The 22,212-nt window shown below is 37.8% G+C and overlaps 1 protein-coding gene and 1 long non-coding RNA gene across 3 annotated transcripts in view; one reads left to right on the forward strand and one right to left on the reverse strand.

Moving 5' to 3' along the window:
• The window catches only part of Gb (solute carrier family 7 member genderblind), a 128,597-nt gene that overhangs the window by 32,613 nt on the left and 73,772 nt on the right, over positions 1-22,212 (reverse strand). The window lies entirely within an intron of this gene.
• LOC145968101 (uncharacterized) lies at positions 5,731-6,840 on the forward strand. The gene is made up of 2 exons (XR_014437665.1): positions 5,731-6,302; positions 6,380-6,840. It is a non-coding gene; the product is annotated as an uncharacterized LOC145968101 (long non-coding RNA).

Below are 22,212 nucleotides of genomic sequence, written 5' to 3' on the forward strand. Positions count from 1 at the left end.
ACATGATCGCGTTCGATAGCGCCAGTAGTACCTTAACCTACCGCAACCTACCATGACAAAAAACTGCTTGCAGTCGCCGAGTCGTAATTATCGTCGCATTGTCGCGTAGTCGCGTCGTCGCGTCGTGTAATAACGTGTCCGCGCGTGTTTCTTTCATCGAGTGATTTTTAATCGCCAACAATTATTATTCGACAGTGATTAATAGTGATTAGTGATAGAGTCATTAGTAAATTTCTCGTCTCATCGAGTGAGTAAATAAATGTGATTACGTTAAAGTTTAATAAAAGAATACAGTTCATGAAAGAAGAAAAACTTTCAGTTAATAATTTAGTGTGGATTTCTTGTCTTTTGCAACGTGATATCTACGTTAAATTTGAGAACGTACGATCTATCGGAAAATTCATTTCTCCTTCAAGCAATTACAGCAATACATCAAAAGTCATCGAACAAGGTAATAATAACTATTTTTTGACGTTATGTGAAAACAGATCTCGGGAAGTCAGAGGGACAGTGTGTTAAAGGAAATTCGTGAAAAGAGAGGGGTTTTTAGTGAGTAGGGAGTACCGAGTTGGTAATTCGACTTGGTACTCGAGTCCCACATAACTCACTGGATCGACCGGTGGGTATGCATAAAATGCATTTTCCCCTCTCTCGTAAAACAAAAAAAAAAAAATTACAGGTGAATGAGCGAATGAGAGAGAGAGAGAGAGTGAGAGAGAGAGAGAGAGAGAGAGAGAGAGAGAGAGAGAGAGAGAGAGAGAGAGAGACAGACAGACAGACAGACAGACAGAGAGAGAATGTATGTGTTCGCATGTGTGTCTGTGTATAGCGATCAGCTGATCGCAGCAGGCGCCCCGCGTAAGCTCCCGCGTCTGACGGTGAATCGCGCCACCCTTGCCTGCCTCTTGTATTCGACCCGTCATACGTTAACTACTTCCTTTAATAATTCAAAAACTAAGCTTCGGACGAAATTTTGCCGAAGGAAAAATCGTCTTAGAATTGATTCAAGAATATGTCATTTCAGGGACACAGGGGTTATTTTGAATCACCCTGTATGTCATTTTAGAAGAAAATTGTAATTAACTTGCCGATAATATTCTTATTTAGCACTTGTAATAATCAATTTTGTTGTATTTATATAATATTAATAAAAGTAAGCGCAAATCTTGTGCAGTTTCTGCTGTCAATTTGCCATCAGGTTGTATGCGCAGATTCTGCTCGATTTCTGCTGGCAATCTAACATCAAATTGCATCGCGCAGATCCTGCTCGGTTTCTGCTGTAAATTTGCCATCAGATTGCGTGCACAGATTCTGCTCGGGTTCTGCCAACAATCTGTTGTCAGATCATGTTTTACAGATTCTGCTGACAATATGTTGTCAGGTTAGGTTTTACAGATTCTGCCGACAGTCTGTTGACAGGTTATGTTTTACAGACTCTGTCGCCAAAACAAAAGCTTAATGCGGATACAGATGGCTACGGTTCTGATATGGAAATCTGATCGAATTTGCTGCCAATCTGCTGCCAACCTGCTAACATTTTGCTTACTGGGTTGTAATTAATGGCGCGTGGTTTATTCGGTAAAAGCTGCGTGCGAGAAATCGATCATTCGATTATGCGGTACGACGCGCTGGTATTTACGCAGACGGTCGGTCGTGTTTTTGTCCGTTGTTGCGTCTCGTCAGTCAGCTGTTCGCCCCTGAGATTTAATTCAGTATTCGCGAGATTTAATATTCGAAATGTAACTCCCAGATGGATTTGGAGGATTTAGAAAGGCGTCGCGACGCTAGCAAGCGTCGGAAGCGGCTCGCGTTCCACCTCGTGAGATGTACGACGCCTGAGATATCGGTTGGCGATTCGGATGCATTTTCGGAGGCGCCGATAGCAATCGGCAGAGGCAGCGTTCTCACTATCTTCTGGCCTTCTACTTTCGCTCTAGGATATTTCGGATCTCTGCTTTGCTTGCCGTCTGACTAGCTCAGCTGTTTGGAAAAATCTGTCTTTTCGTACCATCGAGAGTCCGTTTTATACGCGATTAATCACCCGCGCCGGCGTATTCGATAATTACCCCCACCGGGCGACGGTAAAAATATTCGGAACGGATCGGGTCCGCCCGGGGGAGTTCGGAGTGCCGAGCGCGGGATCATAACCGCCGGAATCGACCCTCGACGGTAGCGTAAATAATCTGTCCTTGTCCTACCCAGTATATTCTAACATAAGTCTTAAGGGGGGAACCTGGTTTACAGAGCCAAAAATTTCGAATTTTTTTTTACTTTAATCAATAGTAGTACTCTCAAAGAAGATACTCGTAAAGTTATAGAGCGAAATTCGAAATATTTTCATAGTTACAGCTTGAAGAGCAGTATAGGAGCGCACGGTAGAAATTGTATTGTACTTATTGTGCTCCGTCTTTTAATTTTTGGCACGGTATTATTTTGCTCAGCAAATGTTTGTCGAAGCATATTTGAGTCAGTGTTCATGTACAGGAAGTCTGTGTACATGTTTATATGTGTAAGTGTAGCTGAGATGGCTGATTGATTTACAAAGAAATTTTCAACAAGAAGAGCTCGTGATGAATATAAAAAATGCTATAATGGCAACATTATATCATTATTGCTCTACAAATGAACAATCAAGGCATGAAAATTGTCCGATGGAAGCTGAGAGTTGATGCGAGTCGCGCAATGATGCCAGAGATGAAGAAAAAAATGGTGACTAGCCCTCTGTTATTACACCAGATGTGAAAAATATTTTATTCCTATTTATGAAGAACTGTCGAAAGAAGAATTTTTAATAAGATATTTAGGCGATCACACACGCAAAGGTCTAACAAGAGTTTCAATTTTACAATCTGGCGTCTCGCTTCAAAACACTTGAATTCCAGTTCCAAAATTTATAAATCGTCGCTTTCATTGCTACAGATATCTTCAACGAAAGATATTCTATTTTACAAATAATACAGTTGCTGAAAATAAACAATGGCCATGTAAAATATTCGCCGATAAGTACGATAAAAAGCGAGTTACGAGACAGGAGCGGCGCCGACAAATCAGCACAAAAAAGGCTCGTACAGCTCGTGGGATTGAAAAAATACAAGAAAATAAGTTTCATGAGGAAGCGGAAGGCTTGCTGCATGGGCCTGATATAGCAGATTAACTGTAAGTTATCAATAATTGTTCCTTTTTAGTACCGCAACCTTTAAGTGCGATTTTCTCGAAACCACTTTTTCCAAATTGGTGGGAAAGATAGAGAGAAACCTATTCGGCTAATCGACTTCTCCCAAAATTTTTTTAGTTACATAATTGTTAACCATCCTAAATGAACTAAAAACATTTAAAAAAAACTATTTTAAATAATTTATTTTTGCATAAATAGGTCAAAATTTTTGGGTCAAAATCATTATTTTTCACTAAAGTCCCATAATTTTTACAATTTTATATATTTTTCTTAATTTTTTTTAGTTCATCGATGATAGAATTTCATGACAAATAAAAACATTTTGGTTTTTTTGTTTCAGACAAGATTTGAAGGCTCAACTTTTCTCGCCAATTCGCAACTTCGGTCACGAGGCACAACTATAATATAATCATTAGAAAACTCAATATTAGTATCATTATTTTTTTAATAAAAAATATTTTTTGTATTGTTCAGATATGTAATAAATTGTCCTTAAAGTTTCGGAAAGATCGATTTTATTTTTACTTTTAAAAAAATTCTCAAAGCACCTTATTTTCAGCGTTCTAAACCAGGTTCCCCCCTTAAAAAATGGGCGCATCGCGCCTCTACCATTGCCCAACCGGTGGTCATCGGGCGACAGCTTCCGGCCGGTATTCGCCAGGAAACGATGCATTTCGGGGTGCATCGTTACACATTATAAAATTATTTAACTCTTATTGCACCATAACCCATACAGCATAGGTAAATCCTGAATATGTACGCAGTATATCGCAAACGTAGATTGTGTATATCCCATTAATATTCGATATACGTACTATGATATTTTGAGAATGTACGGAGGATGTTCCTATGTCTGCCTTAGAAACCTACTCAGTACATACTCAGAATATTTCTTAGTATATTATAAATATATTTTTAGAATATTTTAAGCATATTTTAACATTAATAAATTATATATGAATATAGACAGTTGGACTATATGTAGAATAAAAAATAAATCTTTCATGTAAAAAATAAATAGAAATGTGGAATTATTTATTTAATGTGAAATTATTTAAACAAAGCTTCAGACAAAAATATTATTTCTAATAGATGAATATACAATAAGAAATAGTCCATTTACTGCGTTTATTAAAGTATTTCTATTGCTGAGTGTACTTAAACAATTGTACATAAATTATCTAAGTACACTCGGCAATAGAAATACTTTAATAAATGCAGTAAATGGACTATTTCTAATTTTAATTTCAAATAATCTGTTTAATATTCTGAATCCCAACAAGGAATCCAGATTATTAAACAAATTACTTTAAATTAAGTCAGTTTATCATAAATTAAACTGATTAAAAAACAGAAAAGAAGAAACTGAAGCTTATGATAATACCAGTCCTTTATGTCCATTTCATGACAAATTGAGTATGAGTTTGGTGGCGCGCGTAGCGGTAAAATAAAGAAACACATACAATATTAAAGGTATCCTGAAAATATATTAGAAATAACATATTGTCACATCCCGCCAATTTTCGAAACTTTTTCTTTTCTTTTTCTCTTATAAAATTATAAAGTCCGTTTAGCGCAGTTTGAATTGCGCGCCAGTGGCGCGCCATGACCCCTAACACCAGCAAGCGCCGAAGCGCGGCGCTCCGTTAGCTTATCCTACTCTCCGAGCTCCCCACTCTCGACCGCCGCAGCGGCCGAGCCGCCGAAATCGAGGGACCTCAGAGCCAGGGATGCAAGATTGTCTCCGCAAGCAACATGCAACGCGTAGTGGAGAGGAGATGTGAGCGTAAGCGTACGTGTGAGCTCGGCGCTTCCCTGCTCAGAGCAGGTCCAGTCTGGGCCGCCCAGACTCAGTCAGTCTAACTCGCGACACCGAACCGACAAGTCCTAAGCTGGACTCTAACTCTAAATTCTAATTCCAAATCGTAATCTTAACTCTAACTCTAACTCTAATTCTAATTCTAATTTTAAACTTTAAGTTCATTTATAAATTTATTCTCAAGTTTAAGTGTTAGTTTAAATATATTACATTGTGTGTATTAATCTAGAAATACAGGGTGTCCTAGACCACCCGTATACCCCTTTTTTTTCAAAAATTAAGCATTTTAGAGAAAAACGTTTTCGACAAAAATTGTATGGTTTTGAGGGGAACATAAGATGGTGTCATTGGTTTGACCTTGGTTTCGAAAAAAGAAATGTAATTGTTAATTGCAAATTACATTATTTTTTTCGAAACAATTTTGTGTTTTCTTTACACCAATTGATTCCTCTCATTATTTTGTACATAAAAGTATTAAGGTAAGATAATCGAAAAATGAATATTTTACTAGATATTTTATGGTTTATGTAAAATTAAGAAATTATTTCAAGCCTTATAACTCAAAAAGTACTTGATGAAAAAATACTTTATTATAGTGTTTTGGAAAGCTCTCGACATAAGCTATAAGAATATGTAATAAAAAATAGGTAGTTCCATTTAAGAAATTAAAAGTGTCCTTGATCTCACCTTAACGATGCCATCCAAGGTCAAACCAATGACACCATCTTATGTTCCCCTCAAAACCATATAATTTTTGTCGAAAACGTTTTTCTCTAAAATGCTTAGTTTTTGAAAGAAAAGGGGTGTACGGGTGGTCTAGGACACCCTGTATATATTAGTGTGTGCTAAATCTTGTGATTATTCAAAAGAATCCTAATTTAATAAATCCATATCCCACGCGACGCGACGTATTACATATAGATATTCTTATCCAGGCACGTGCTAATAAATTTATTATAATAATTAAATCGGGATTTCGGATTTGAAGTGACGACTCAGAGAGGACGAACCGCTCGCCGCCTACAGAAAATCCGAAGCATAATTAACTACTAAAATTAATAATTCTGATTTGAAGTGACGGCTCGGAGAGGACGAATCGCTCGCCGCCTACAGAGAATCCGAAAATAATTAAACATCAGAATTAATAATTCGGACTCGTGGTGTTTGTTCTGAGAGGACAAACCGCTCGCAAACACGGCTAAGGCAATTCTTGACAGTGAGGACCACCGCACATCAAGCTATTGCCAAGGCAACACAAAATCTGAATATGATTCTAATTTTCTACAATGCCTAAGACACGCCATGCCGGTAGGAAAAACCAACTCCGTCGATTAATAGCAAGATATCACCGCGCCGCGTCCACTGATTACATCAATATCGTGCAGACGAATCATTACGACCGAGAATACGAACTGCTATTCGCGGGTAAAGTAATAAACAGTGATTGCGAGATTAAGTGGCCAGCTCAGCTCACACCGATAGACGTCGAGGACAAGCCCTATCGCCCGACAACCTTCCACGAGAAGGATCCACGAGGCGTGATGTCATCCAATGTGCCTGCGTAATTAATCAGCGAAAAATAATCAACCACGTGGTGGAAAATATTCTACAGGATTTTAGAATATACCAGGTAAGTGGAAAATTTGAAATCTTCCGTTCAAGAAATCCTGCACATGCAAGTTTCACTTTTATTACCCGACCCTTGTCTTTCTGATGCGACCCGAGTTTCACTTTTTATTGCCCTGGGCGACCCTTTGTTTTGTGAGTCAGGACGATTTCACTTTTATTGCCCCAGGCAACTTTCGAGTTTCACATTTTCCAGCCAGTTTTAACTGTCTAAAATATTTTCTAAAATATTATTCTCACGTAAAATGTATATAATATTTCTTAACATGCAAATTATTGATATAATTATTATTAAATTAATAATTAATAATCTATAACTAATCGAATTAGACGGTGTAAAATCCTTAAACTTAAATTAGATATTCTAATTCATATTAAGGTCTGATTAATTATAGAATTTTCGTAATTGTTAATAACAATCGTGTACCCTTCGACTCATGTGCTCACGAAAACTCTACAATTACATTCCTGTTCCCGAAGAGGAGGAAGTTATCCTCGAACCTGAACACATCTTTTATTCTAAGGCATGTGGCTATCGACATATCATCACTAAGGCCGCCCTGTGTTTACTCTGTCGCGATAAGCTTCCCGCTGAGCAGGGGTCTTGGGAATTCGTAGTCCGACATTCATTGCTAATCGGAGATAGTCCAGTTGGTTTAGAGTGCTCTGCGTGTCCTAATCGTTTAACTCGTGTGCATGACGTAAATGAATATCTCACGTACTTACGAAAGTATTCGGAATATCAAAATAATCCTAACGATTATACCCGCAACTCCGACGGAATGATATACATACACATAATAGATCGAGTTAGCACTGCTATAGACGAATTATCCAACTTATTTACATTCGCCTTATAGACCGAGCACTATTCTAAAATATATTTTTGAAGAAAATTTTAGCGCTTTATACATCGCGAATATAATAGATCGCGCGTATCCCCGGGAAGAATCGCGTAGATTCGTTTGACCCGAAAAAACGATCATTGTGCGGGCCGTAATCCCAGTACCTGCATTCGCCTTCGCAACCGCGACCGGTCGGGACGTAACAATATTAAGAGATATTCAAAGTATATTCTGAGAATATATGAAAAATAATATACAACAAAAGATGTTATGGGAATATTCTCAGTATATTACATCTGTAACGTATATTCATAATATGAGTATAGAATATTCAAATGATATCATGTGTTGTGTGGGAAGATCAATCACATCGATTGCGAATCACCAATTTTGAAAGTGCCAATTTAAAAGTGCCCTGTGCCAAATTAATCGAAATATTAAAAATTATTATTTCAAAATTAATTATAAAGTTTGTCAAGTAGGTTCGGAACTAAAGATATTAAGATCAAAGTGGTATATAAACTTGACATGCCCCAGTCGCATATATTTTTATTAATATATTGATAATAATTTCTAATATTAATTTGCAAATTTTTACTTCACATATACAAAATATCCCATTTTAATCGATCACCCCGAATAACTTTTTTAATTTTGATTGTAGAAAAAAACGTTTCAGACAAAAGTTACATGGTTTCAAGGGGGACATGAGACGGTGCTATTAGTTTGACCTTGAAGAGTCAGCTGAAAGTCACGTGAAGGTCACCTCCAACTTTTTAAGTAGGACACCCTATATGCTTTTGCATATTCTTATAACTCATCTCGAGAGCTTTCCAAAACACTATAATTAAGTTAGTTTTCATTAAGTACTTTCCGAGTTAGGAGGCTTGAAATCATTTCTTAATTTTACATAAACTGTAAAATATCTTGTAAAATATTCATTTTTCGATTATCTTACCTTAATACTTTTATGTATAAAATAATGAGAGGAATCAATTGGTGTAAAGAAAACACATAATTGTTTCGAAAAAAAAAAATGTAATTGTTAATTGCAAATTACATTTCTTTTCATTCGGAAAGTACTTAATGAAAATTGACTTAATTATAGTGTTTTGGAAAGCTCTCGAGATGAGCTACAAGAATATGCAAAAGTATATAGAGTATTCCATTTAAAAAGTTGGAGGTGACCTTCACGTGACTTTCAGCTGACTCTTCAAGGTCAAACTAATAGCACCGTCTCATGTCCCCCTTGAAACCATATAACTTTTGTCTGAAACGTTTTCTTCTACAATCAAAATTAAAAAAGTTATTCTGGGTGATCGATTAAAATGGGACACCCTGTATAATTCCTGACTCTTGATTTTATATTTATTATTTTTATATTAATTATTATAAAAATATATGAGTTTTTTATAATGCGATTCAGGCACGCCAGTTTTTATATTACTTTGATCTTACTTCTGTGATTCCGTGCCTACTTGACAAAGCTTATAATTAATTTTCAAATAACATTTTTAAATATTTCAGCACAAGAAACTTTTGGCACAAGATGCTTTTAAATTCGAGGTCAATTTGTAACACAAGATACTTTTAAATTCGAAACTGGCAATCAATATGATCGACGTTATGGTGTAGTAAGAGTTAAATAATTTTATAATTTACTTATTTGTAATAAAATCCATGACATATAATGCTATTTTATATATCATACAAAAAATCACATAAAAATTAAACTTATTTAAAAATCAAGTTTCTCTTAATAAAAATAAATGTTTTAATTTCAAATAAGAAGAGAGTTTAGGGAACAGACGGTGAAATGGACGGGGAGAGGAGAGAGGGGAGAGAGGAGAGAGAGGAGTTGAAGAAGGATATAGAAAGAATAAAGGAAAAGATCGAGGAATTAGAGAAAGGAAATAAAGGAAAAATGGAGGATATTAAGTGGGGAGGTAGGAAGAGAGAAGGGAGTATAGAAGGCAGGCTCAAAGAGGTGGAAAGGAATATGGAAAGGAGAGAAAAAGAAAAAAGAACATTATAATGAGAGGAGTGGAGATTAGAGAGGGAAAAAGAAGGAAGGCAGTGGAGATTTTGAAGATATTAGGGACAAAAGCGGAAATAAAAGAGATAAGGAGAATAGGAGAAATGATTGAAAAAGGTGGGAAAATGATGTTGGTAAAACTAGGAAACGAGGAGTGAAAGGAGGAGGTGATGGGGAAAAAGAAAAATTTGAAAGGAAAAAAGAAAGAATAACAGAGGATCTGACATGGAGGGAAAGGAAAACAAGTGGAAGTTACAGGAAATAGCACGGAGTGAGGAAGAGAAAGGGAGAAGAGTGTGGGTGAGGCAGGGTAGAATAAGGATAGATGAGCAATGGTGGAAATGGGATGAGGAAGAGGAGGTGTTGAGACAGGAGAGAGGAAATGTAAGAGGAGGGAAGCAAGGGACACAGAAAGAAGAAGAAAAGGGGGAACTAATGTAGAGAAAAAGAGGGAGGTGAGAAGTAAAGGAATAAAAGAATGGAGAGTAGTAATTCTGGAATGTAGCGGGTTTAAAAAATAAGGATAGAGATTTTTGGAGGAGATTAAGTGACTGGGAGATGATCAGAGGGATATTGTCAGAGACATGGTTAGATAATAAGGGATGGGGCAGGATAAGGGAATACTTACCGAAGGGTTATGGGGCGCAGTCAGCAAAGAGGAAGAATAAAAAAGGAAGAGCAATTGGAGGAATAGTAATGGGAATTTAGAAAGAAATAAAAGAAAAAGAAAAGGAAATTGAATCATTGGAGGAAGGATTAATGGGAGTGTGAAGATAGGGAAGGAGAGTTGGAGAATAGTAGAGGTATACGTAAATAAGAATATAGAAGGTATACTAAGAAGGTTGGAACAGTGGATGGAAGTTAGAGAAGAAGGAAAATATACGCTGTTAGGTGGGGATTTTAATGTGAGAACGGGAAGAGAGGGAGGAACAATAGCGGAAGAGGAAGAGGAAAAATCAGGAGGAAAAAAGAGGAGACATTCGAAGGATGAGAAGATAAACAGAGAAGGAAGAAAGCTGGTGGAGATGATAGAGGACAGAGACTGGAGCATTTTTAATGGCAATATGAGAGGGGATGAAAATGGAGAGTATACATTCACGGGCGGCACGGTGATAGATTATGTGATAGGAGATGAAGAGATAAAGTTAAAAAAAATAAGGATAGGAGATAGAATTCATTCGGAGCACCACCCAGTGGAATTATGGGTAGAGGAAAACGTAAAGAAAAAAAAGGACACAAAGAAGAAAAAGAATGGAGAAGAGAATTATGGGATGAAGAATATCTGATGGACGGATGTGAACTGTCTAAGAAAAAGCTAAGAATAGAGAAGATAGAGGAAAAGCGTAGCGGAGGAATGGGAAGAGATGGAAAAGATAATAAACGAAGCATTAAGTGGAACAAAGAAGGATTTAAGAAAAGAGAAGGAAAGGAAGGGGGAATGGTGAAATGAAGAATGTGAGAATAAAAAAAGGAGGCAAGGGAAAAATTAAGAAGTTGGAGAAAAAATAGAGGGAATAAGAAGAAATATAGAGATTCGAAGAAAGAGTAAAAGGAAATGTGTGAAAAGAAGAAGAAGGAAGAAAATGATAGATGGGAGGAAATAGTGAAAAAAGCTCGGAATGAAAAGGATATATGGAAGATAGTAAACAGGAAAAAGAGAAGGATAGTGAATGAGGAAATAGAAGCAGAGGAATGGAGAGAGTATTTCATGGAGTTGCTAGGAGGAATAGAATATAGTGTATTAGGAGGAGATGGAGAGGCAAGGAAGTAGGAAGAAGGAATGGACGGGGAGGAAATAAATAAAATGGAGATAAAAGAAGTTATCAAGAACATAAAAGTCGGGAAGGGATAGAATACCGGGCGAGGTATGGAAATATGGAGGGGAGGAAATGGAGGAGTGGATATGAAAATTTTGTAATCGGATATGGAAGGAAGAAGGGTGACTGAATAGCTGGAATGAAGAGATTATAATCCCAATAGTGAAAAAGGAAGATGGAAAAAAGAAAAATGATTATAGGGGAGTTATGTTGAAACCGACATTATATAAAATGTATATGGCAATACTGGCGAAGAAATTAGAAGATAGTGAGAGTAAACGGATAATTCCACACAACCAGACGGGGTTCAGAAAGAAAATGGGGACGATTGATAATGTGTATGTGTTTAACTATTCGATAAATAAACAGTTAGGGAAAGGGAAGAAACTAGTAGTGATATTTGTAGACTTGAAAGCAGCATTTGATACAGTAGATAGGAGAGTATCGTGCGAGACAATGAAGGAGAGAGGGATAAGAGAGAGATTAATTGGAAGAGTAAAGGAAGCTTTAAGAGAGACGAGAAGTAGGGTGAAGGCAGGGGGAGGGGAAACAGAAGAGTTTTTGGATGGCAAGAGAGGGTAAGGCAGGGATGCCCATTGAGTCCGATTTTGTTTAATTTGCTGATAGCCGATTTAGAAGAAGTGATGGGGAAGGTCAAATGGGAAGGGGTTAAACTGGGGGAAAAAGAAATATACACGTTAGCGTATAGATACGCAGACGACATAGTGTTACTGGCGAAAGAATGAAATGAGAAGTATGATAATAAGATTAGAAGATTATTTGGAAAGGAAAGGACTGGAATTAAATGTGGAGAAAACCAAGATAATGAGATTCAGAAAAGGAAGAGGGAGGATAGAGAAAAGTGATTGGAGACGGAAAGGGAAAAAGGAATGGAGGAAGTGAAAGAATATATTTTTTAGGATATACGCTGCAGAAAAACGGAGGACAAGAAGTGCATGTTAAAGAAAGGATGAAAAAAGCAGCGGCGGTGATGGGAGAGGAAAGAGAAGGTTTGAAGGGAACTGGAGCAGAAGATTATAGCTTTTCGATAGGTTGATATGGATGGTATTAAGTTATAGATAGAGATATGGGGATGGAGGGAGAGGAAAGGAATGGAGAAGATAGAAGAAAGGTACATAAGATGGGTATTCGGGTTGGATAGAACACCGGGATATTTAAGTAAGGGAAGAAATACAAAGAGGAAAATTAAAGAAAAGGGCGGGAAAGAGGGCATGAGGATTTGAGAAAAGACTTGAAGAAGGAAAGGGAAGTGAACTGGCAAGATTATGCTAGGAGGAAATGAAGGGAAGTCTAGGAAGGGAAAAACCGGATTAAAATGGGAAGAGGAGAGAAGAAAATTTTTTGAGGATAGAGGATGGGAGATTGGAGAGATGGAGAGGAAAAGAGAAGAAGGGGAGGCGTGGTTAGTGAGTTAATCAGAAAAGATAGGGAAGATTAGAGGATAGAGAGATGGGAAAGAATTTTGAATTCCAAATACAGTAGGTAGTATAGAGAGGTGAAAAGGGAGGGAATACGTGAATATTTAAAGAAAGGATGGGATGAGAGCAAATTGGAGGAGAGTAATAAGGTTCAGACTAGGAAATGAAATAAGAGAAGGCGTTTATTGGGAGAAGAAGGAAAATAAGGAATAATAGAAGAAGGAGAAGAAAAAGTGGGAGGAGAAGAGGAAGTAAGAGAGAAGGAGGAGGAGGAGGAGAGAGAAGAGGATGGAAGGGTGAAAGAAAGTGCAGAGAGGAACGGGGAGAAAGAGAGAGAGAGTGAGAGAAGAGCCGAAGGAGTGGGAAAGGGGATCATGAACAAAAGAAATGCAAGAGGAAGCGAAAGCCCAAGCGAGATGTGTGTGTGTGTGTGTGTGCATGTGCGTGCTTGCGAAAGGTGAACGAGGGGGAGCTAGATAAAGTCGCGAACCTTCAAGATAAGGAAGTTACAGCGAATAAGTAGGTTAAGTAGATTATGATTAGAGTTAAGTTAGATGTAAGATAATATGTAATAGAAGATTGTAACCCCAAGGGGAACTCAATAAATCTTATTATTATTATTATTGTTTTAATTTCATAGGGAAATAATATATATAATATTTCTATAAATGTAAGACTGATTTTATGGCAAATATTAATTCAAGTTACAAATCCTCACAAATTGAATTGCTTCTAAGTAGTTGGCTAGTTGTAATTATTGATTTTATATTTAGTTTTGATTTTTTATTTTTTGAAGGATATTTTTTAGATAAAAATTATTTTTCAGTTTTTAATTTTTTCTAAATTTTAGAAGTAAATATTTTTTAAACTGTTTTGTTTTATATAATGATTATAAAGTCTGGAAGATGCGGCTACTAATATAAGATCAAAAGTATAATAACTATTTCTATTAGTTTAATTTCTGATTATATTTGGCCAACAAAAAATTCATATGTCATAAATTCATTGTAATTGTCAAAATAAATGGATAATTTGTTGCCTATTTATAAGCATAAGGTATAAGTATTTTTAATTCCTATATAAATTATTTTTCAAGTTTTATAAATCAAATTTAATTTTCTCGCCTATTTCCTCAGAGGGGAGAGTAAAGATGGGTTTATTAAAAATCTCGAATAGAGATTTATTCATTTGGCGTGTGAACCAAAAAAAATTTGTGTTCTGTGGATTATTTGGTCAGCGAGCGACCTCTTCAAGGATCCTCCATGGCAATCGGCATCCATCGAGCGAGATACCAACATCGCTCTGGAGTCGTATATCACTGTGTTAAAAAGCAGCATTAGGTATGAGGTCTGGATAGCTCAGTAGTCTAGAGCAGTTGCCCGGAAAGCGAAAGACTCGGGTTCGATTCCCGATCCAGCCACTTGCACCTCACATATTTTTCTAATCCACGAATATTGTTTTCTAATAATTATTCGTTGGGCTGAAAAGTGTGTAAATGCTCTCTTCACAGGATATGCGTCGATGCCGTTGTCACGGATGGATTCTGTCGCCCGTTGACCAAATGGGCGTATAGACACGTCTGACCTCCTCCCACATACATCTCTATCTTTCACCGAAAAATTAATTTTCGAAACTGATTACCATCATTAGCATTAATATTTCATATCTGGTTTTTATTAACTGCGAAATTCAAATTTGTTTTCACATATAGAGCAATTTCTTGACTATAAAATGTATTACATTTGTAATTATTTCTTTATTTTATTATTTGTTTAATTAAGATGAATCAATCAGTTGTTGATAGGAGAGCAAACTATGATATATAGGGTGTACTCAACAACGCAAAATAATTTAATAGCGTATTCTAGAGATAAAATAGAGTCAAAAATTCTAACACCAAAATGTTAACGCTACAATAGTTTTCAACTTATAAGCGATCAAAACTTGCGAATGATATCGCGTAAAACTCGCGCGCTCAAGCCCATACCTACACATACCGATCTGTCATATGTTATTGATTTTTTTCAAGTCAGGTGATATTGATTTTTACTGCACAGTTGATCTTATTTTGTCGTTTCTTACGTGCGTGTGTTTTATGTATGTACATGTTACATTATGGCGATTAATTAATTAATTAACGAATTATAAATAACATATGAAAATTTAACTGTTTTTTTAAATAAAAATTTAAATGATTAATTATCACACTTAAATAGAATTATAAAATCTAATATTTTCATATTTGAAAAACGAGATATTTATAATTCGTTAATTAATTAATCGTCATAATGCATGTAACATGCCCAGTTAGCCAAGTTTGCTTGAACAAATTTTGTCGAGGCTTGCTACAAATTCTTGTTAGTAAAAAGGCAATTTGCGGACAAGAATTGCTACTACAGATTTTGATGGCAGATTGGCGGCAAAAATCGAACAAAGCTTGTTGGCTAAACCTGACAGCAAATTGGCAGCAAAAAGCGAGCAAAGTTTACTAACATGCTTGACATCAAGTTATCGGCAAAAACTGATCAAGATCTGCGCAGGGAAGTTTGACGGTAAATTGTCAACAAATTGTGAGCAAACTTGATATTCTGAAGCAAATTCGCTTTGCCGCTACGCGGCGACCAAGCTTAACTATAATTCATATTCAATTTTTCATGAAATTGATATAAAGAACTGAGACTAACATAAGATTCAAAGTATATTTCTTCTTTTTAGTCAGTTTAATTTTTGATAAATTGATTTAACTTAAAATAATTTTGGACCGATATTTTTCTCGCCTACTTCCATCTAGGGGGGGTTAGAGGGGAATTCGTTGGAATTAAATCTCAAACCAAGAGATTATTCCATATAAAGTCTTGATCATTTTATCAAAGAAAAATTTCGCGCAATTACATCCGCGATAAGCTCTTATTACCCGAATATTAATATCACACAAGTTTACAATAATTTGTTCAATAATCTCTTGTTGGGATTCAGAATATAAACAGATTAACAGATATGAAATTAAACAGACAAATGGGAATTAGTCAATTTATTGTGTGTTATTAAAATATTGTATAATATGAATTCCTGTTGCTGAATATAAATAAGATAATTGTATATAGATTATCAAGGACATCTTAATAAGAAACATTTAATAAAAAAATTAATAGACATTTTTTCAACATAGTAGCGGTTATATTATTAATAGACCCTTGAATAAATGTTTTATAGAGATCTAATTTAAAAAATACACAAATGTCTAAATTTTACATATTTTTATATGTGTGGCGTCTCTAACGCTCGCCACTATTTGACGCACGCCGCACCGAGCGCGGTCTCGGGAGGCATTGACGGACGCGATGAAGTTGGCGTTAATTTAAATTATAATTAATGCCGCTAAAGGGCGCGACAGATAAAGATCAATTTCTCGCATATGAAAAACATCAGAAAGTATATTTAAGAAGCGCCAAAAAGACGACTCGACACCTCCTTGTAACCTCGCAGGAATAGCTTCTAACTATTCAGCGAATAATCTTTTGAGATCTTCGAGACCTTCCTGACCCTCGAGACCTTCCAGATCCTCGGGATCTTCGAGACCTTCCTGACCCTCGAGACCTTCCAGATCCTCGGGATCTTCGAGACCATCCAGATCCACGAGATCTTCTTGATCCTCGAGATCTTCCTGATCCTCGAGACCTTCTAGATCCTCGAGACCTTCCTGACCCTCGAGACCTTCCAGATCCTCGGGATCTTCGAGACCTTCCTGACCCTCGAGACCATCCAGATCCACGAGATCTTCCTGATCCTCGAGATCTTCCTGATCCTCGAGACCTTCCAGATCCTCGAGATCTTCGAGACCTTCCTGACCCTCGAGACCATCCAGATTCACGAGATCTTCGAGATCCTCGGGATCTGCCAGATCCTCTTGATCCTCGAGACCTTCCAGACCTTCGGCATAACCAATGCCAACCGATCCTCGGAAGGTTGTCCAGTTCCTGCCTTGGAGACTGATCCCGATATACCTCGAAGAAAGAACCTACTCTCCAGCTCCAGCGACTCCTCGTTCATCTTCCCCAAGGACTCCTCAGTCCTCCAGAAAACGGACGAGGGGAACCCAGACAGAAACTTTTAATAGTCGAGGAGAAGAGCTTGGAAAAATTAATTTAATAAAGACTTCGCCAAGAATAACTTGGCAGCCTAAAATTGTAAAAATAAAATGAAATAAATTTTGTAAAAAAAATAATCAATAAAGCTAAAAATTAACAAAAAGTCCACAAATTGGTGACCCCGATATGGACGGAGATAATCAACAAATAGGCCGTCTCGCAATTAAAGCACCTCCTTTCTGGCCAGAAGAACCGGAACTCTGGTTCGCACAACTGGAAGGACAGTTCGCCCTAGGAGGAATAACGCAAGATGCAACAAAATATTTATATGTCATAGCGCACATTGAGACAAAATACGCACGAGAAGTAAGGGACATCATCACACAACCCCCGGAAGCTGGAAAATATGAAGCCATTAAAAAAGCACTTATTCAACGCTTGACGATTACTCAGGAACAACGAACCCGTCAATTACTAGAGCATGAAGAACTTGGTGACAGAAAACCGTCACAGTTCTTACGGCACTTACGAACACTCGCCGGAACAAATGTACCAGAACAACTCCTCCGTACCTTGTGGCTAGGACGACTGCAAACAAGTCGTCCTCACAAATGCAAATCATACTCGCAACAAGGACAGAAGACAGACTTGAGGAAGTCGCTGAACAAGCCGATCGTATAGCTGAGGTAACTAGCCGATCAGTAGCAGCTACTGCAAACAGCACCACTGAAAAACAAACCATAGAAGACCAAATAAAGAAATTAACTGAACAAATTGCAAAATTGAATAATAGGCAACTTAATCGCTCAAGAAGTCGATCCAGAAATTGAATACCAAGAAAGCGATCGCAAAGCAGATCTCAAAATCGAGCGATCAAAAATGACGAGGAAATATGTTTTTACCATCGACGCTTCGGAGATAAAGCAAATAAATGTCAACAACCCTGCAAATATAGGAAGGAAAACGAGGAGGAGAGTCGTTGATGGCGGCCAACGACTCGGACTCGCGGCGACTTCTTGCCGCCTCATAGTCACAGACATTAAAACCAAAGTCCAATACCTTATAGATACAGGATCAGATGTCAGTGTCTATCCACGCAGACTAGTCCGAGGTCCGCTATGGTCAAGCACGTATCAACTATACGCAGCCAACGGAACTATCATACGCACCTACGGACAAATAACGTTGGAACCAAATTTCGGCTTAAGAAGAACATTCTTATGGCGATTCATCATAGCCGATGTAACGCAACCACTCATAGGCGCTGATTTTTTATCTTTTTACCATCTACTCCCAGATTTGCAAAAAAGACGTCTGATCGATGGAAAAACAGGATTATATACAAAAAAAACTAAATGCGTTTTCGAGAAAGGAAACGTCAGTTCAATCAAAATATTGTCAAAACAGACAAAATATCACAACCTTCTCGCAGAGTTTCCCAACATAACTAAATTAGGCAGAATCAGAAAAGAAGCACGGCACACGACAGTGCATTACATCAAAACCACGGCAGGTCCACCAGAAGGATGCCGCCCACGCCGCCTAGCACCTGGCAAATTAAAAGCAGCCAAAGCAGAATTTGATCTCTTGTTAAAGGAAGGGATAATTCAACCATCAAAAAGCCCGTGGGCCTCACCTCTTCATATGGCACCCAAAAAAGAAAATTCATGGCGACCATGCGGAGATTATAGAAAATTAAACGCAAGAACTGTGCCAGATAGATACCCAATACCTCACATTGAGGATTTCACACAGACGTTAGAGGGCAAAAGAATATTCTCAACCTTAGATTTAGTAAGAGCATATAATCAAATACCAATACATAAAGAGGATATCCTCAAAACAGCAATCACAACTCCTTTCGGCCTTTTCGAATACAAATACATGCCGTTTGGATTACGCAACGCAGCACAAACATTTCAGCGTTTCATTAACGAGATCTTACGTGGACTAGACTTTTGCTATGCATATATAGATGACATTCTTGTAGCATCAAAGTCAGAAGAGGAACACGAAACGCATCTACGGAAAGTATTCCGTCAATTGGATAAATACGATCTAATAATAAATCAAACCAAATGCAACTTCGGGGAAAACCAAGTAAAATTCTTGGGATATTTGGTTACAGCAGAAGGAATCAAACCTCTTCCTGAAAAAGTACAAGCTATTGAAAATTTCCCAAAACCAAAAACTGTAAAGGAAATGCGTCAATTCCTGGGGATGTTAAACTTTTACAGAAGATTCATTCCTGGTGCAGCAGAGGACCAAACTAAATTAAATGAAACATTAGCTGGCACAACGAAGAAAAAGAAACATATCACCTATTATATGGACAAAGAAGAAAAGAACATATCACCTATTATATGGACGCAAGAATTGGAAGAAGCGTTCGAAAAAACTAAAAAGAGTTTATCCCGAGCTACACTACTGGCACATCCGGATCCTCAAGCTGAGCTAGCTCTGACAGCCGATGCCTCTGACAACGCTATGGGAGCAGTAATCCAACAAAAAGTCGGAAAAGATTGACAACCACTGGCGTTCATGAGCAAGAAATTTAGTCCAGCACAACGAAAATACAGCCCTTACGACAGAGAGCTCTTAGCCAATTTACTTAGCAGTTAAACACTACCGACATCTCCTTGAAGGACGAAATTTTATAATATTCACGGATCACAAACCCCTCATCTATGCTTTCAACAAAGATCCGCTTCGTAGTTCTCCACGTCAAGCACGCCACCTTGAATTTATAGGGCAATTTTCCACGGACATTCAGCACATATCTGGAAAGGAAAACATAACAGCAGATACCCTTTCGAGAGTGGAAAGCATTCATGAAGCAATAAATTTCGAAGAATTAGCAAAATCACAAAAGGCTGATGAAGAGCTTCTAAAAGTTCTGCAAGGAGATGGAGCTCTAAGGTTAAAAGAAGTACCAATGCCGGGAACAGAAATCACGCTATATTGTGACGAAGAATCAAAATTTTCACGCCCATTCGTAACCAGACCATTTCGAAAAAAGGTTTTTCAATCGTTGCATGGTCTGTCACATCCAGGTGTCAAGGCAACTGTGAAGCTTATAACGCAACGCTTCGTATGGCCAGGAATTCAACGTGATTGCCGCAAATGGGCACAAGCCTGTCTTCAATGCCAAAAAGCGAAAATTACAAGGCACAACAAAGCACCAATCGGACATTTCCAAGTTCCTTCAGGACGTTTTGAACACATACACGTTGATATCATTGGACCTATGCCAATCTCTAAAGGATGTCGATACTGCCTAACGATTGTAGATAGATTCTCAAGATGGCCAGAAGCAATACCACTACCAGATATTTCAGCAAACACGGTAGCAACAGTCATTTTTACCAACTGGATGGCAAGGTTCGGCATACCGCTCCGCATAACTACAGATCAAGGCCGACAGTTTGAAGCAGAATTATTCAAACGGTTAATGCAACTAACAGGCTCCACGCATCTTAGGACCACAGCATACCATCCCTCAGCGAACGGTCTAGTGGAACGCTTCCATAGACAACTAAAAACAGCTATCAAATGCCATCAAACGGAAAATTGGGTAGAAATCCTACCAGTAGTATTAATGGGCATTAGAGCGGCATGGAAAGAAGATCTGCAAGCAATAACAGCAGAAATGATTTATGGAGAGCCAATCAGATTACCAGGACAATTCCTACAGAAAAACACTCCAGAAGTTCTCGAAGAAAATCATGGAGAAATTCTAGAAGAACTTAAGAAAAGCATGCAAAAACTGAAACCGCAAGAGGTAAAAAGACATGGTGAAACAACGACTTTTATTTTCCAAGATATGAAAACAGCATCGCACGTTTTCGTCCGAAACGAAGCAATCGGCGGAATTCTACGACCTCCATACGAAGGACCGTATAAAGTAATAAAAAGGAACGATAAAGTCATCACTATCAGTAAAAACGGAAAAAATATAAATGTGTCCATAGATAGAGTTAAACCAGCATACATCCTGGAAGAAGATGACATCATAACAAACCATCTTAAAGAAAAAACGGTTAAACTAAAACAGTCATAAGAACTTCAAACGCGCAGTGGTCGAACATCCAAACCACCAGTCCGTTTTCAGATCCCTTAACCAACATACAGCGGAAGGGGTCCTGTGGTGTCTCTAACGCTCGCCACTATTTGACGCACGCCGCACCGAGCGCGGTCTCGGGAGGCATTGACGGACGCGATGAAGTTGGCGTTAATTTAAATTATAATTAATGCCGCGAAAGCCGCCTAAAGGGCGCGACAGATAAAGATCAATTTCTCGCATATGAAAAACATCAGAAAGTATATTTAAGAAGCGCCAAAAAGACGACTCGACACCTCCTTGTAACCTCGCAGGAATAGCTTCTAACTATTCAGCGAATAATCTTTTGAGATCTTCGAGACCTTCCTGACCCTCGAGACCTTCCAGATCCTCGGGATCTTCGAGACCTTCCTGACCCTCGAGACCATCCAGATCCACGAGATCTTCCTGATCCTCGAGATCTTCCTGATCCTCGAGACCTTCCAGATCCTCGGGATTTTCGAGACCTTCCTGACCCTCGAGACCTTCCAGATCCTCGGGATCTTCGAGACCTTCCTGACCCTCGAGACCATCCAGATCCATGAGATCTTCCTGATCTTCGAGATCTTCCTGATCCTCGAGACATTCCAGATCCTCGAGATCTTCGAGACCTTCCTGACCCTCGAGACCATCCAGATCCACGAGATCTTCGAGATCCTCGGGATCTTCCAGATCCTCGAGATCCTCGAGACCTTCCAGATCCTCGAGATCCTCGAGACCTTCCAGATCTTCGGCATAACCAATGCCAACCGATCCTCGGAAGGTTGTCCAGTTCCTGCCTTGGAGACTGATCCCGATATACCTCGAAGAAAGAACTTACTCTCCAGCTCCAGCGACTCCTCGTTCATCTCTCCCAAGGACTCCTCGGTCCTCCAGAAAACGGACGAGAGGAACCCAGACAGAAACTTTTAATAGTCGAGGAGAAGAGCTTGGAAAAATTAATTTAACAAAGACTTCGCCAAGAATAACTTGGCAGCCTAAAATTGTAAAAATAAAATGAAATAAATTTTGTAAAAAAAATAATAATCAATAAAGCTAAAAATTAACTAAAAGTCCACAATATGTAAAATATTCATCTATCAAAAACAAAAAATTTTAATATATTACTTGTATATTATATATATTATAATTTTATATGTATAAAATAAAATAAAATTTTTTCTATATATAAATAATCTGTTATCTAAAAAGGAAAAAAAATAACTGGAAATTAAATAACCGTAAACGTCAAATTTAAATGGCTTTGGAATGTTAAAGTTTGCTCACAAT

This window comes from Camponotus vicinus, unplaced genomic scaffold, assembly GCF_025532165.1.
Source record: "Camponotus vicinus isolate PSW18456_S1 unplaced genomic scaffold, iyCamVici1.0 SCAF_3, whole genome shotgun sequence".
Taxonomy (NCBI): Eukaryota; Metazoa; Arthropoda; class Insecta; order Hymenoptera; family Formicidae; genus Camponotus; species Camponotus vicinus.